The sequence below is a fragment of the Silene latifolia genome, chromosome 11 (assembly GCF_048544455.1).
Source record: "Silene latifolia isolate original U9 population chromosome 11, ASM4854445v1, whole genome shotgun sequence".
Taxonomy (NCBI): Eukaryota; Viridiplantae; Streptophyta; class Magnoliopsida; order Caryophyllales; family Caryophyllaceae; genus Silene; species Silene latifolia.
In genome coordinates this window covers 164,579,395-164,593,849 of record NC_133536.1, presented here as the reverse complement: position 1 = coordinate 164,593,849, position 14,455 = coordinate 164,579,395, and the positions used below count along the sequence as shown (strand labels likewise).

At 38.6% G+C, this 14,455-nt stretch overlaps 1 non-coding gene across 1 annotated transcript; it reads right to left on the bottom strand.

The window, feature by feature from the left end:
* Positions 1-10,976: 10,976 nt before the first annotated feature.
* Positions 10,977-11,083, bottom strand: LOC141616219 (small nucleolar RNA R71). The gene has a single exon (XR_012530577.1). It is a non-coding gene; the product is annotated as a small nucleolar RNA R71 (small nucleolar RNA).
* Between the last annotated feature and the right edge of the window lie 3,372 nt (positions 11,084-14,455).

Sequence of the window (14,455 nt, the reverse complement as noted above, 5' to 3'; positions counted from 1 at the left end):
TCTTTATTGTATTTTGATAATTTGATTGAGGAGTCCTAGCAACAAGGAGGACTAACACCTTGGCTTCATTAAGGTGTTCTTTTTATTGTTCCCAACTTGTAAAATCCAAAATGACAATTTGTAGTTTCATGCATTGCATTCCATGTGCATGAACTATCCCGAAATTCAAGACGTTACAAATAATGTCTATTTTGGTTTAGGGAAGTCCATGCATATGCATCGGGAGGTAATCTAAATTACGCTCTCCGCCATAACAAAAACCCGTGCATCGTGTAGTGTAGCTTAGCATAGTTTGCATTTAGTATAGAAATCATGCATCATGCCTGCATAATTTCCTATCGTATTGGCCATTGAGGACAATGCTCATACTAGTGTGGGGATGGGAAATTCTAACTTGACTTTTATTCAAAAATCCAAAAAAATTGAAAATTTGAAAAAACCAAAAATATGTTAATTTCCTTTGTAGTGTAGTCTTGTATATATTGTGTTTGTTCATCCTTGTTCACATTGATTGACTACGCCACATCCGAGACATGGGGATATTGAAGACCGCATGGTAGAATCATATGCATTAGGATGTATAAATGTTAGTTGCATCATGGCATGTAGTTTGCATGTTAGAAAACTTTTGTGAAACCGTCTACTTGGGAAACTTGACAAGTGTATACAGGCCCTAGTAGATGCTTTTTCTTCTTAAGACTTTGCTTGTTAGAATGCTTGTAAAACACCCTAGGATGTGTCATGCTAGTATCCTTTTACCCATGGATTAAGGCCTAGTCAAGAGTACCTTGTGGTGTGATAACTCCTTGGCTACCGTTTATTCCAAGGTTACCCTTGAAACCATGCAACCATAATTCATCCATGTTCTACCATATTTTTGTCATCAAAGGGAATGGGCACAAAAAGAAATTGTTCAAAAATTTGAGTTCAAGAAATGAAATGAAAAGAAAAAGTTTGCAAAATGCATCAAAATAAAAGAGAAGTAACAAAAATGAAAACTCTATGCTTCAAATATAAGGCACCCTCGTTACTAATTGGGGTGACTTTGAAAATGTTCAAAAGAAAATGCAAAAAGTTGTCAAGTATTGAAATGCCAAAAATCAAAAGAAATGGCAAGAAATTGTTCTCAAATGTCAAATGCCACAAGAAATTGGGGGGAAAAACAACAACAAAAGCAAACTCCCACATGAAACTCAAGATTCTATTGATCCCTTTTCCATCGTATTCACTTTTGTGCATGGTAGAGATGGGACGACCCTTCTTCTTGTCTAGGCAAGAAGGGGAATTCCGCAATCCTCCAGTGTTTCTAACACCATAGGGAGTCTATTCTTGACAAAAGCATTTAACGATTGAGGACAAAGGTACCCTAGCTTGACACAACTTGGAGGTGATTTATTGGTATCCTTCTAGGCTTAGTAGTTTAAAGAAATTGCATCTATGAAGGAGTGTGTACCCTTGAATTGCTTCCCTTGTAGATAATTTCCACCACTTAGATGAGGAAAGTGGCTATTCTTTTGTAGATGCATCCATTACTTGATTTTGTGCGCTTTAATGATTGGATGTGTCGCCATTTTGGCAAGACCCACCTTGCCTTGCAAGAAGGCATCCTACCTCATGGTTGTCTTGTTGTGAGTTGAAGGGGCGGAGTGAGACCCGCTAATTGTCTCATATCGGCTATATTAGTAGGATAGTTTAAATAACGGTCCTAGTTTTGTCACCTCTTTACTCGGGACGAGCAAAGGTTCGATTTGGGGATATTTGATGTGACCATTATTTGAGCACATTTAGTCCCCGAATTAGCCTCGTTCTTATGCTTTTTAGTGCATATTTGGGTCATTTACTATCTTTAGTCCTTTGTTTTGCATATTCTTTGAGGTTTTGTTTCCTTGGTAGGAGAGGAGTGCAAACCTTGCATTTTCATGGCAAAATAGAGCTAAATTGATCGAATCTAATGACCAAGCATCAAAGAGAAGACAAGACTAGAAGGTCTTTGTACATATTATAGTAGATGGGCAATGATGAAGAAATCCTTGCATCCCCGACTAAATCCTGGAGGATTATTGGAAGAAGAGAGGAAGAAAAGAAGAAAAGAAGGCTGGAACACAATCCGCCCGTCCAACCAGGCAAGACGCCCGTCCAACACTTCAGGAATCCGAGCGTCTCTGCCAGAGGGACGCCCGTCCAACCACGCCACAATCCGCTCGTCCAGCCATGAAGACGCCAGTCCAGCCACCATGAAATCCGCCCGTCTCGACCCCTTGGATGCTCGGATTCTCTTTCAGGCCCACACGTCCTTTTCTTCCCTCCATGAAAGATGCGCATATTTATGAAAGACCGGCAAAAAGGAGAATCACATCTTTTCTGAGAGGAGCGATTCCTCAAGGACTTAATCGTCATTTAAGCTCTTAATAAACCCTAATTTGTGTACCTAATCCCCACTATAAATACCCCATTAGTCTAATTAGATCAAGCATGTTCTTCTTATCCACCTTTAGTGTAGTTTATATCATTCTAATCTCTTCTTAATCTTGTAATCAACTTCTAATCAAGTCTTAATACAAATCTCATTTCCTTAATTTCTCTTTTGTTCATCTTTTATTTTGGGTAATTGAAGATTATTTGGGTTATTATTGGGAGATTGACAACGTTCCAATCAATCATCAAGTACTTCTATTATTCTTTGCTTTATTTTGGAATCATTAGTAGGTATAATCCTCTTAATCCCTTTTTAAATCATTGTTAATTATCTTCATTTATTCATCATGTTTTGCTTTGTTAATATGATTGACAACCTTGTTAACATGTTAAACTTGATAATGAGTGAGTAGTTTCATTAACTAGGGTTAATGGATAATTAGGGGAAACCAACATGGGGGATGATTCATGATTAATTTAATATGTTTTCATAGTTTATTTGCTTGCTTGTTGTGATCTCAACTTATGCACATGTTATGTTTGATGAAATGCGAGCCTATGAATCCTTGCATTTTTTACCCATCACCTACCTTTTCAATGAGACTTGTAAGACATAAACCAACTCGAGTCTCATTACACCATGCATATAGTTGAGTAGGGAGGATTAAGTCGACTTGTAGGTGTTGTACAATCTAATCGATTCGGCTCCGGGACCCAAACCTTCGTAGGATTGTAAGATATAAACCAACTCGATCCATCACAACAATAATTTCTTGCTTATAATTTGAGAATATGTTTGTATGATCAATTCCCATGAATCCCCTATGACACCATGACACCCTAGTGCTTTTAATCAATTGTTTACATCTCTTTTTAATCATCTTGCTTGTTTAATTTTATTGCTATTTAGTTTAGTGATCTTCTCATCTCAACCCAAATCGTGATACCCCTAGACACCGCTACTTGCAATCGAAAATCCTACATCAATACCCATCCTTAGGGATCCGACCTTTACTTGCCTCTTTACTAATAGTAGAGTTGTTTGTGAAGTTATAAATATTGTTTTGGTCTAGGTGCTCCTTACGACAAGTAACCAAAAATTAAACTCCAAGTGAGTCCGACCAACGGTATAAAAAGCAAACATTAATGTTGTTTATAATGATTTTGAAATGGGATAATAAAGATTTTTCCAATATTTGTACTGCCGTTGAATTATGTGTAAACTTTATTACTTTTCATTCATTTAGGATATTGATTAGTACTTTAAAATTCGTTAAATTATGTGTAAACTCTATTACTTTTTATTTATGTATGATATTTATTAGTACTTTAAAATTTGATTTTGTGGAACTCTGATTTTAATATTTTGTAACTTAGTTAAACTTTTGTAATAACAGGTCTAATAACCAATTCTGTGTAATTTTGCACGGGGTAAAACTAGTTTATATTATCATAAGACATATTATATTTAAAATAGTAATTAGAAAAATGTGTACAAACTAGGATACCAATTATTTATAGGGGTGAGCAACTTTAAGCCCGGGCCGAAAAAATTGACTGGACCGGACTATTTAGTCTGAACTGAATCCGGGTCGAAATCTTTTAGGTTCGGTCCTCGGTCTACAATTCTTTAGGTTTCGGTCTTCAATCCGGTCCGTTTCAAGACCGGTTAATTTAAGTCGGGATCGAATTGACCGAATTTTATGTTCTTAAAGACTAATTATTGTAATATCATAAAGAAAATTATCACTTTATCTTCAGAAGACATTATAAATTATAATACAACTATTTTCATAAAAAAGCAATCGTGTAATTATTCACTGCAATTTATTTAGCGAAACCGAAATAGTGAAAAAAAAAAAAATTTAGGTCTATTTTGGTCAAAGAACGAACCGAATTTTTCGAGTTCGGTTCGAGACTTCGGTCCAAGACCGAATATTTTAGGTTCGGTATTCGGTCCACGAAATTATTATTTTTAGTCTTCCGTCCAATCCGATTAATTAGATATACAAACTACGGAGTACAATATTATTTTGGGGTTGGAATTAATTGTTTGTTTTGCCCTCTTACTTTTTCAAAAAGTATCTTAATAGCTATTGGACAATTTCTACTTTTATTAAGAAAGCTTGAAATTGAATTGTTGTATTCTCATGTTGTCACCTCAGCTATGTGAGAGTCTTCTTTAATAAATATAAAGCTAATGATTAGGATTATTCTTAGCATTCCAAATTCGGACCACAGTTTCATCGTAGATAAAAATAGCTCATGTTAAAAATATTAAATTATCCCACAAAGCAACAGTAGTCCTCACACTCCATATAACCCAGATGCAATAAAGGAAGGAGGTAGTCAAATCATTTGAATCACTCATATTATGGATGAAAGTAATCCAATTGATTAACCAATTTGGAGATTTAGATCACGATGGATAGTAGCTTTAATTCTGAGGTGACTTTCGCCCCAAATTTTAGTGGCAAAGGGATAATTCTCTAAAAAGATGCTCCAATGATTCTACTTCATTATGAATACATAGGTTACACAGACAATTAACATTCATGCTTCACAATATCCTTTATTGCCCGAGTAATCTTCCGTTGGATCTTTAGTCCAATATGGATATTCCTTAAAATTATTGTAGTTGATAGGAATAGCCAGGTGTAACACCTCATTCTTTCTCAACCAAGGTAGTCGGAAGATGTCACCATCTCAGTTTCCCGAGACAGTGAATCAGAACTACAATTAAGTAAGTGTAAACTCCCTTATACCAAGATGTTGTACCAAGGACCACCCTAGCATATCAAGGTGCTACCATCTCGGTTGCCCGAGGTAGATGATGTAACTCATATTTGAGCATATTTAGTCCCCTAATTAAGCTCGTTCCTATGCTTTTTAGTGCATAATTGGGTCATTTACTATCTTTAGTTTCCCGTTTTATATATTCTTTGAGGTTTTGTTCCCTTGGTAGGAAAGGAGTGCAAACCTTGCATTATCATGGCAAAATAGAGCTAAATTGATCAAATTCAATGACCAAGCATCAAAGGGAAGACAATTCTAGAAGGCCTATGTAGGAAATAAAGTAGCTTGGGCAATGATAAAAGGATCCTTGCATCTCCAACAAGATCCCCGAGGATTGTTGAGGAAAGAAAGGAAGAGAAGTGACTGTGAAGGAATCCGAGCGTCTCCCTGCCCAGGACGAGCGTCGCCTTGCTACAATCCGAGTGTCCCGATGCCAAGACGCTCGTCTTGAGGCCAAATGATCCGAGCGTCCCTCCCATAATCCGCTCGGATCCCCATGAAGAACCAACCGTTTCTGCTGCCTAGACGCTCGGGACGAGCATATCTTCTGGAGACCACCAAAACGGAGATGAGCATCTCCTTGGAGAGGAGCACTTCCTCAACTTTTCTTAAGGGTCTTAATAGTCATTTAAGCCCTTAGTAACCCTAATCTTTGTACCTAATCTCTAGTATAAATACCCCACTGTACTACCTAGATTAGCATGTCATCTTAATAGGATCCTAATCAAATCCTAATACTCTCTTAATCTTGTAATCAATTGTTAATTTAGCATTAATACAAATCTCATTTCTTAATCATTCCTTAATTTCTCTATTGTTCATCATTTATTTTGGGTAATTATAAGATTATTTGGGTTTATTTGGAGGATTGACAACCTTCCATCAATCATCAAGTACTTCTATTATTCTTTGCTTTATTATTGGGAATCATCTTTATAGGTATAATTCTCTCTTAATCCTTTTTAATTATTGTTAATCATCTTCATTTGTTCATCATGTTTTGCCTTGCTAGTATGATCGACAACCTTGTTAGCATGTTAAACTTGATAATGAGTGAGTAGTTTCCTTAACTAGGCACTACTACAATTTAAGGCTTCGAGAACGCCCCTTAGAGCGGTTAATAGCGAAACCGGTGTGCTTCTTATTTTTAGTCTGGCGCGCATCCAGGATTTCATTAGAGAAGGGTTGCTTATTTTAACTGTGCTCATAGATTAACAAGAGAACGGTTAGGGTTGACCAACCGTCTTAATTAAATAAATAGACCGGTTAATTAGTGTAACCGTTCTCTTAAATAAACAAAGAAACCGGTTAATTAGTGTAAACGCTCTCTAAAATAATCCCTAATAAGTCTACAATAGACTCCCTTAAAAAAAAGACTACAATAGACTCGCCGTTTACACGTCTATTTCGTTCAAACGCTACAATCGCTTTCGCCCTATCACAAATAGGTTTCACCCCAGCACCGGTTTGATTTCCCTATACTCGTCTCGTCCGTGGATACCCTTGGTTGTCACTGGTCGCTCCTACTCCGGCCACCCCCTGGTTGTGCACGCCTTTCATCGTTGGCAATTATTCTGCTGGTAAGACCCTATTTCACTTCACTTTATATTGTACTCATAAAATTGTGGGTAAAATAAAGAGATTCGAATCAATTGTTCAATAAAATAAGCCTTGTGATTATGGCTAAAATAAAGAGATTCAGAATCAATTGTTCAATAAAATAAGCCTTGTGCAAGCCGTGATTGATTTTTTCTGTGCTCGTTTTTTTCGTTATTGTGATTAGTTTTGAGGTTTGTTGGTTACTGCAATGATTGTGTTGGGTTAGTTCAATAGAAGAATTGAGAAGCAATGCTTATGGAAATCACAGTTTTATGTCGATTTTGTGATTGTCAAGTAAATTTTCTTATGACTTATTCGGAATGTCAATTTCAGCATAATGCAGTTCTTGGCTTCTTGCATTCAATTTTCGTAAAATGAGTCCGTTGTAAGATACTCCCTGGATTTGATCTTGATATAAGAAAATAAAATCATTAGATTATAGTTTTTGGATTGGATTTTTATTGTTTTGGTTGTTTGGTCTGTTTTTCATTGGTTTATAATTTGAGCTGTCATGGTTCAGTAATTGCTGGTATGCGTCAATCTGTAGAGAAGGTTGTTCGTCCTGAATTTTCCATTTCTGGTTAGGCTCGAGTAATTGCAAATACAAAAAAAAGACGTCTTTTTTTGTGGTAGATTGCACCATTTCCTGTAGACATTGGTATAAAGACTAAAGAGTATTCCCTCTAACGCAATCATTTGTTTACGTTTGATTAAAATACCCTTAGAAAGGATAAAGAAGGTAAACAAATGATGAATGCGATAAAGGGAGTACTCCATATAATATGTTGTGTAGAGGTGATATTTTGCACTAGAGGTAGAATTAATATACACGATGGTGATGGTGAAGTAAACCTATAGGATGTTGTAGTTTGTTGGTTGTAAACATAATCCTTATTCCCTCCAAGAGCAGAATGCATCACATTCTCTTGGCGTTTGTTAATATATTCGAAAAATCGTGAACAGACTTATGTTCGTTGGTCTGGCAGCGGTGACATAAGTTCAGCCCAGCGCAAAGATTGTAGTAGGTAATCAGTTACACCATATGATAGGGCCCAAACCACATCTTAGGGTTGTAATGTAGTGGCCGTACCTCGGGCAAGAACCCTTTACCATGTGCTTCGTATCAACCCAACAAGCGCATTTCGAACTTGCTTTTGTCTTTATAGAAAATAAATGAAAATAAGAATATTATTTAGTTTATTAAATTTCTTTCAGAAGATTAATAATCATGTAAATATCTCCTTAACATTTTCCTAAGGGATAATGTACTGTATAGCGCAAAAAGGAGTGTCAACACCAAGAGGTCAGCTTTTAAAACGAATTTGCCAATCAGTCAGTCCAGAAGCATGGTCACTCAAGAGTGTAGCGTAACGTAGCGTAGCCAATCCATTCAGTCAGCCAAGAACCTAACCGCATCCGACGTCAGTCCTAATAATAGGCTTAGCATTAGGATTAGGGGTCCTAGTTTCCTATATAATTTGGAAAAACATTCCAAGTCAAGTGCTAACTACAGGCAGAGGTCAGTTTTATTTGAATTAGTAGTCTTGTATTTTTACTAGATTATTGAACAATATTAATTACTTTATTAATTTACTTTGAGATTTTAGACTAAAATAGGAAATGATTTTGAGCTTCTTATTTTCTTAAGTTTAAGCTTCTGTCCCTGACTCCCCGAAGCCTTAATAGGGAGTACATAATAAGATTGGTTATGAGCACCGCTTTTCTCAACTCTTTACCTCTTTAGTTAATCGATGCTGGTAACTCACGGAGTTTTTTGCCTTGCATATGATAGTAATCTAGTGCATTTGAGATTTCAGCCTACTAGTGTTCATAGGCAGACCAAGATGCTTAAAGGGTAATGTTCCTTCTGTATAGTCAGTTTATAATTTTCTTTTTATGGCACTCTTAAGTCTTAACTCCTCCAAAGTATCTCCTATAATGCTTCTCTGTAATTTTGTGCAAGAACCACATTGCCTATCGATCCACTTGTCAGGTTCGTGGCAAAAACACTGATGCGTGTCATTTATATAATGTTTTACACCTCATTTTACACGCATTTCAAAGCTCAATTATGTAGTTTACAGCTACTATTTGCCCCATTTCGTCTACTTTCGTATTTTTATGTAATATTGCAGATTTATGCGGAAATGAGTAGATATTGAGCTAAATACGTCCCCGAGTATCTTGCATTGCATTTGACGTGAAGTATTTACTTAAGGAACAAGCTTGGTGCGCATTTCGAGGCCTGAAAGATAATTTTATGAAGAATTAGAAGCGGACTATCAGCTAAAGCAGTCGATCGACTGGCCTCAATGGTCGATCGACCAACGCACGACTTACAGGAGCTACTGTACACTGCAGTCCAGTCGATCGACCGGTCACAGTGGTCGATCGACCTCACCGCTAATCTGCGTGAATTAAGAGATCGAGAATTAAGAAGCTCGTTGTGTATTAGGTTTAAGAAAGAGTGTTACGTTATATTCCTATATAACGTAACCTGACATTATTCAGTTTTCATCAAGTCTTTTATCAGAAAACTTTAGGGAAATATTAGGGTTTGCATTTAAGTTTAATTGTTCAATACAATCGAATTATTGCTTTACTTTCTTTCGTACTTTCGGTTTCCTCCTATTCCATTAAGTATTCTTCTGCTCTTATTTCAGTTTTATTACTCTATTTATTCGTAGTGTAGAATTGCTAGATTAGTTTCCCGAAGCCGAAACTATCGTTTTATGTTATTTGTTTGTTTAAATATTTAAAGCATGAATTCAGTAGTTTTATTCGTTGATCTTGTTGTTGTTTTCGTCATAGTCATGAGTATCTAAATACCTTGTGCTAGGATGTAGGGAATATGTAGGAGTAGGCGGCATTAGAATAGTAGACCCTAGATCGCGCCATGGTCGATCGACCATGTTCCCTGGTCGATCGACTGGCCATGTGAGTTCAGCTTCGTTTTAATTAATTAAATTGCTATGTTTAACGAATCGAGTGCACGCGACTAGTTGAATATTTAGGAATTGACCGACCCAATAAAGATCGAAAGATAGGGAAGGGAGATAGCCTACCTAATTAAGACGACTAAATTAATAAGATCGAAAGATGCTACCTGTAAGAATGGACCGAGAGGACTTCTTATTTTCCCGTCTCACGTGTTTGGTTTAGACCTACCTAGTATACTTCCGCCGAAACTATAGTGAACCGACCATCTTAGCACCCTTTTAATATTTGATTTCATCCGTTTATTTAGTTTATTGTCTTTTATTGCCTTTAGCTATAGACCAAATCAAAGCAAACCCCCACATCGTTACTTTAAGACTTAAATAGACAACTAATAATTGCATCGCCTCCCTGTGGTTCGACCCTGTTACCACTAGCTTCTGTTAGTTTTAATAGGTATTATAAATATTATTTTTGGTGCACACAACGACGAGCATCAAATTTTGGCGCCGTTGCCGGGGAGGCAATTGTTTAAAAATTTTAGTTGTTTTTATTTTTAGTTTTTCTCTTAGTTTAAGGGACATCTGTTCCTTAAACTATTCTTATGTTCTATTTGTAGTTTCTTCTTATGCGCAGGTCACAGGGTGGTGAATTACTACCGTTCAATCCCGAGATTAAGAAGACTTTGCGTGAGTTGAGATGATCATCTAGAGTATTGCCGACAGAGGAAGAGCTGAGTACTCTGTCTAGTTACTACGAGAACGAGCTATTTGAGGAGGATCCACATTCATCTCCTGTTTCCACTTCTTCAGCTGAGACCGTCACATCTCCAGATTTTCCAGTCATGGCTGAAGAAGCAAGTATAGCTTGATCACTCGGAGCCGATACAATTGCGAACCTTTATAAGGGATTCGCATTACCAGGGGAGGACAGGAAATTCGAGCCAAAGCCTTCTTATATTAACCTGGTTGAGAGGAACCAATTCGGGGGAGCTGCAAATGAAGATGCAGCTAAGCACATGGAGACATTCATCGATTATTGATGTTCCATACCCCCCACCAACCGGTGTAACCCAGGACCAGGTGAAGGAAACTATGTTTATATTCTCTCTTCGTGATGCTGCAAGGGAGTGGTACAGAGACCTGGATCGAGCTCCTAATGGGATCACTGACTGGAATTCTTTGGCCCTAGCATTCTACAAGAAATATTTCTCTGCCTCGAAGACTAATGCCATTAGAGCTCAGATCACGAGCTTTAAACTGGGTCCTGATGAGAACTTTCATGAGGCGTGGGTCCGTTTCAAGAAGCTGGTGCAAACTATTCCACATCATGGGTTTGAGAAGTGGAGCCTATGCAATCAGTTTTATAATGGGCTTTTTGACGATCAGAGGGCTATCCTGGATGCGGCAGCTAATGGCAGATTCCAGGAGAATGTTGGAGAGACTAAGGGGTGGAAGATTATTGATGATTTGGCCACCCATAAAGCTGAGTATGGAAATTCCAGGGGAAACCAAAGGAGAAGTGCTGAATCCCCTTCTGTAGCTGCATTAGAGGCTCTCACAACGAGATTTAATAAGTACGAGTTGGGAGGAGCTTCAAAAGGAGGGATCTATCATGTGAATGCTGTTTCAGACGGTTCTTTCGTCTGCAAGAGATGTGGAGGAGAAGGACATGTTTCAGTCAACTGTCCTAATCCTTATGAGTCTTGTGCTGCCTTCCAACATTATAGGCAGACAAACACTTATTTTGAGCCGAATGTCCATCCAAATTTGAGGTGGAGTAGCCAAAATGTCCTAAATCCGACTCCACCTCCACAACAGCAGCAGCAGCAGCAGAATTATGTGCCCCCTCATAAGCAGCAGCAGCCATATCAAAAGCCTCCGTATGTTCCTCAGCAGCAGCAGCAGCAATCCCAAGGCTCTGAATTTGCCGAATTGAAAAATTTGTTGCTGAAAGAGTCTCAAGCTAGAGAGGCCGAGATGAAGATGTTAGAAAGCCAAATTGCTCAATTGGCTAGCAAAAGTGCAACTCGAGCGCCGGGACATTTACCGTCGCAGACGGATCAAAAAGAGACCCTTAATGCCATTACTTTGAGGAGTGGGTCTACCCTTTATGGGCCCGTTATGGTCGAGGAAGCTACTGAAAAAGATGAGGTGGAACCAAGTAAGAAGAAGGTTGCAACGAACAATAGAAAGAAAAAGACGATCAGCAGGTATGTCGGTCGATCGACCGACATACCCAGTCGATCGACCAGTCCGCGAGTTGAAACAGCTTCTGTTCCTGTAGACGTCAGTCGATCGACTGACATTCCTGGTCGATCGACTGACGACGCTGCTGATGGTGATTCTTTCCGTCCTCCAATGCCAAATAACTTGAGGGACCACTTGTTTCGGGGTACGACTACTCCGAAAAAATTGAGGCAAGACCCGAATGCTGATGGGTCAGTCCCGGTTCCGAAATATGACCCGATGTCGATTAATGGTTCATTTTTGAGACGGTCTGAAGAAGGGTCAGGCTACAACAAGGAGAAGGTAGTGGATTTTCAGCCTAAGTCCACCGATGCCGGCATGAGAGATATAGAGGAAAGGGCTAAGTTACTTCTTTCAGCCCCCTACCCGGAGAGATTAGTGCCGACAAAGGAACAGGTATCCTTTAATAAATTTGAAAATTTTATTCGTAGCTTAAACGTACAAGTTCCTTTTCTTGAGTTAGTTAATCAAGTGCCTGCTTACATGAAATTTATGAAGCAACTATTATCTAAAAAGAAGTCACTTGAAACTGTGCATTCAGTCGCATTAACTGAGGAGTCATGCTCTTATTTGACCCACACTGCACCCCATAAGCTAGAAGACCCAGGTAGTTTTTCAGTCCCGTGTAGTATTGGCACCTTTTTTATTGAGAAGGCCTTGTGTGACCTAAGAGCCAGTATTAGTGTAATGCCCTTGAGTCTTGCTAGGAAGTTGAAATTGACTAGGTTTGCAGTCACCAACATGATAGTACAGATGGCTGATCGATCTGCGGTCCAGCCTATAGGAGTCTTAGAGAACATTCCTGTGCAAATAAGAAAGTTCTTCTTCCCTGTTGACTTCGTTATACTAGATATGCCCGAGGATGCCCACATTCCTATCATATTGGGTAGAACATTTCTGCACACTGCTGGTGCAGTTATTGATGTTGGTTCAGGGACTTTGACCTTCAAAGTAGGGAAACATTCCATTGTCTTTGCCCAGACGGCTAAGAAGAAGGACCCCATGTGGCCAGTCACTTGTAATACGGTTTCTGAAAAGAAATCATATTTTATGCTTCCTGATATGCCTGTTTCTGTGCCTATTCCTGTTATAACACCTCCGCCCCAGATTGGAAGCAAATTGGAGGAAGATTCTTCTGTTTTGGATATTGCAGGAGCCGGTTTGGGGAAGGAAGAGCCGCATGTCACTCCAGCTGTGAGGGAGCCGATCGTTCAAAGAGGCGGTCTAGGATGTCTTAGCTATGGCACAGATGAAGAGCTCGATGAGGAGCCAGTCAAAGTGACGGAGTCCAATTTGGAATCTGATGAGCCGGATGAGGTCATTAATTGAGGAGATGCTGAAGCTGTTGATCCGTTGAGTTCTGCGGATGCTGGAGTTGAGAAGAGTGCAGCTGAGAAGATGAGCACTATAGAGGCTACTTCTTGTAGCTAGAAGCCGAGAAAGTGGGCCATTCCGTGGCCGTTCTTGATCAACTATTAGTTGGTTAAGGCTTTTTCATACAACATTTTATTGCTTTTGGACCTTTTTAGTGCTTTTGTGTGCGCAAGACTTCGCATTTTAATAAGTTTGCTTCGGATTTTATATACTTTAGTCTATTGCTTTGGGTTTTGCGCAATTTTGGGCGCGGTATTGTGTGTATTTACAGGTTTATAGACCATGATAGCTCAATTTATTGAGCTAATTCGAAGAAATCAGAAAGTTACAGCAGGTTTTGCAGTCGATCGACTGGCCTGTATGGTCGATCGACTGAGCTGCGATTTCCAGGAGCTTCTGTTCTTGTTCACCCTGGTCGATCGACTGGGTGATGTGGTCGATCGACCATGTTCGCTGATGTACCTGTTTTCGATCATTCCCCTGCTGTGTTTGATCGATTTGCGGAAGTTGAGGGAGTCTTTTCTCCACTTTATTCTCCGTTTCGTTTCTGTTTTCTTCCATTTCTTTATTTTACACATAATGTTGCATTTCATAAATTGTTTTCTCGTTTTATGCGCGGTATTTTCTGTCTTTTCAGGTACTTATGGGTAGCACTGCTAGCTACTGAAACCTCCTAGCTCACGCTGGTTTGGGGAGGTTTCCTTTTGCTGCGCTTAAAGTCTTGTGAGTTCCGAGTCCTTACTGCATGTTTTGTTTAGTTAATTTCACGCAAATTCCCGTTTTCCTTTTACTTCATTACATGATTTTGCACAATAGGGACATTGTGCGATTTGGTTTGGGGAAGGGTTTTGCGTTGCATTTCATTTGCTTGCATTCACGTTTACATTTTGTCGTGCATTGTTGTTTATTTTCTCTTATATATACAAAAAATTCAAAAAAAAATTGATTGAAAAAATTTCAAAAATTCAAAAAATGCACGTTTATTTTAGCATATAGGTTGCGTCGGAACGGTAGTATTTCAATGATGACATTGCATTTTCATCTGTTTATGCCTAAGTCGTGCTTAATTGACATGTTATTAGTAG